This window comes from Lactuca virosa, chromosome 1 (assembly GCF_052849685.1).
Source record: "Lactuca virosa cultivar CGN04683 chromosome 1, Lactuca_virosa_CGN04683_v6, whole genome shotgun sequence".
Classification (NCBI taxonomy): domain Eukaryota; kingdom Viridiplantae; phylum Streptophyta; class Magnoliopsida; order Asterales; family Asteraceae; genus Lactuca; species Lactuca virosa.
In genome coordinates this window covers 131730038-131733131 of record NC_136426.1, presented here as the reverse complement: position 1 = coordinate 131733131, position 3094 = coordinate 131730038, and the positions used below count along the sequence as shown (strand labels likewise).

General features: G+C 32.4%; 1 long non-coding RNA gene across 1 annotated transcript; it reads left to right on the top strand.

The window, feature by feature from the left end:
- Positions 1-2894, top strand: LOC145106676 (uncharacterized). Its single transcript, XR_013707629.1, has 2 exons — positions 1-1778; positions 2456-2894. It is a non-coding gene; the product is annotated as an uncharacterized LOC145106676 (long non-coding RNA).
- Positions 2895-3094: the final 200 nt, after the last annotated feature.

Below are 3094 nucleotides of genomic sequence, written 5' to 3'. Positions count from 1 at the left end.
GTCATAAGAGTATCATCTAATGGGTTACCACACAAATCAATCCAGGCAAGGCAAGACAGTTACCCTTCGTCTTTCTGTTTTTTATCCAAAAAGGCACAAATTTTAACCTAATTAGCCAAAAGCTTATTATTGAGCACCTTGTTGTGACACTTTCATTCCTATACTTCCAAGTTGTCCAAAGATAGGCGACCAATACAACCTCTAAAACATGCTTAGATTTGCCGACTAGCCTTGACCCCAAATCCTCGAAGAAGAATTTTTCAAATGAGGTAACTGCATATGGGAAGAGGGTCCACTCGACATTTAAGAGTTGTGCTGATTTCAAGCTGAGAAAGTTCGCACTGCCAAGAATTCTCGCACTGTTAAGACTTCACAAGCTGGCAAATCAGTTCACACTAATAAGTTTGTTCAAGATGACGAGACTTTTTGCTCTCTCAAGCTATATCAAGCTATGAACACTTCATCTTATCCTGTGAAGACTCAAGTTCCATCTTCAACTCCAAACATCAGAATATCTCATGCTGGTAAGCTTCCTGAAGTGTTTCCTTGTTTAAATAATTATTTTTACAGGACCAAACACAAAATGAAAAAGATGTCGAGTCACACAAAGCCAGTGAAGGTGTGAGTTCCAAAGAAGCCACCTCCATAACCAAGGAAGATGAAGAAAGTTTGGGTTCCCAAGAGTACATCTCCTGAACTTGAAATAAAGCCAGTCATTGGAGATAGAAAGAAACATTCGAATCAAAAGTCTCTAGGAAAGAAGAGGGTTCTGAAACCTAAAGCTGATTGTTCTACATCTGATCAGAAATTTTTAGGAGTAAGGTATGTTTCAAAACCCATTCTCATATGGGTTCCTAATTCTTTTTGTTGATTCTGAAGGAATGAGAGAGACTACGAAATTCTTGAAATTCATATTCTCTCATTAAAGCAAAAGACATGAAAAAGGTGTATCTATATTTTTTATTTTATTCCTAACGTTAAAATATTTTTGGAGGTTATCTTGTGATGTCTTGTCAAAAAATGGGCTTTGCTGGTGATTATTGTCAAACAAGATGGGTTAGAAAATATGAGCATGGCTGTACTGTGAAGTCAGAAATGCCCGGTTCAAGAAATATAGTAGTCGTTGGATATGAAGACTTGTGTAAACTGTCTTTAAAAAATAACTTTGATGGTGTTGTTAATTTTATCATCTTTTTTTCTCATTGTTAAAGTAACTCAAGGGCACTTTCGGAAAGCTCACAAGGCTGATCTCGTGAGAATGCATAAAAGACGAGCATGGGAATTTCCGTCTTTTTAGTTTTCAACAGATTTAAATAATGAAAAAGCTAGTCATGCACTGGATTGTTAGGGGTAGTATTGTAATTTGGTGTCATACAAAAGGAAAGGCTGCAGATGCTCATCAACTTATGTGCTTTGTCGGGATAAGGAAGATAGTCCTACATGCACTATTTGGCTTTATACATGCCATTTTTGTCAATAGAAAGTTGAAGCCTATGGCCTAAATGAGGTTATTAAAGGGAGCACTCTTGTACAACATGAATGAAAGTCACATGAGGTTGAAAAAGAATCATGAGATGACGTTTTGATGAAGAAAGAAGATGTAAAAAAAATTAATGTGGGAAAGAGATTCATGTTTATGCATGGGTTGAAGTTGCAGTAAAGGGATGACACTTGATCTTCTGATAGTTGGTTCACAACAATTGGTGATTCATTAAAACCAATGTTGCAGAAATGGCTATATGAGTGGCGTCAAAATAATATAAAAAGGAATGCCCCAGGTAAGATTTCTATAAATTATTTTCTTATTTTTCTCAAAAAGTTAATTACAACTTCAGAAAATAAAACTTTTTAGTTATATATATATATATATATATATATATATATATATATATATATATATATATATATATATATATAAAACTAAAAAGTTTTATTTTCTGAAGTTGTAATTAAGTTTTCATTTGTCTCATTTTATTTAAAAAAAAATAGATTTACCAAAAGTTTTTAGTTAGTTTCTTTTAAGATGAATATATAAAAAAATTAAAAAGAAAAAGAAAAAGGTTTTTAAAAAAAGTTTTATTTTATAAAATAAAATAAATAAATTTGTTTTCTAAAGGTTTAATTAAGTTTCTTTTTTATATTTACGTTCATAGTTGTTAAAATTATTTCATTTTAGTTGTCTTTTATATATTTTTTTCTAGCTATACTTTAATTCTAAAAATACAAAAAAAAAGTAGTGTTATGCAGTTCTTTCCAGGAAAAGTGTTTCAAGTGTATATTTTCTATCAGCTTGATAGAAATATAAGGGGGAGAATGCACTCAAGTATTGAAATGGAGTCAATAATTCAACTGCGGGGGACAAATTTAACGATGTGTCTTATGTTCAAATATCTAAGACATTATAACTTATTTACTCCCTAAAGTGTCTAATAGTTATATCTTTTTTGTGTTAAAGTGCTTTGGTTTCAGCCACTGATCTGCAGTTGAACAAGTGATAGCCTGGATGTTAGATCACATGATGAATCTTTTTGCTAAGAATTGATAGGTTCTAGTGGATCTTGGTGACAATCTACCTAATGTGTCAATACACATTTGGTTCGGGATTTGCAACTTTATTGCACCATTTTAGAAATATTTGTCAGTGAAGTATGTGTTCTAAGATGTCATGCTTTATGAGTCGAAACTAAAGTTGTTGATGAAACATAAGCTAAGGGGGAGCAATCAAGGTTGACAAAGGCAAATGAGATGAAATTAACAAGTAGGTAGAAATGGTTTTTGAAGATGAGGCCTATGCTTCATCTGGTTTGGTCTCTTGTGATAATATCATTGTACCTTTCGTGATTTGATGGTGGCATTTCATAGGGCAGGTATATAATTGTTGATAATTCAATGTACCTGGAACAAATGATGTTGCATATACCTTAAGTCTTGTGTCTTATAGCAGTTAATGAGACCTCAACACGTCATGTTCCTATGTGTTAAGACTAAATGAGCCATCCATTTCTTGTATTGAATCTGATAGCAAAATTTATTCTTCAACTAGAGATATTTCGTGGTCACAAATGAAAATTTTTATAAGGAAAGGATATTATTT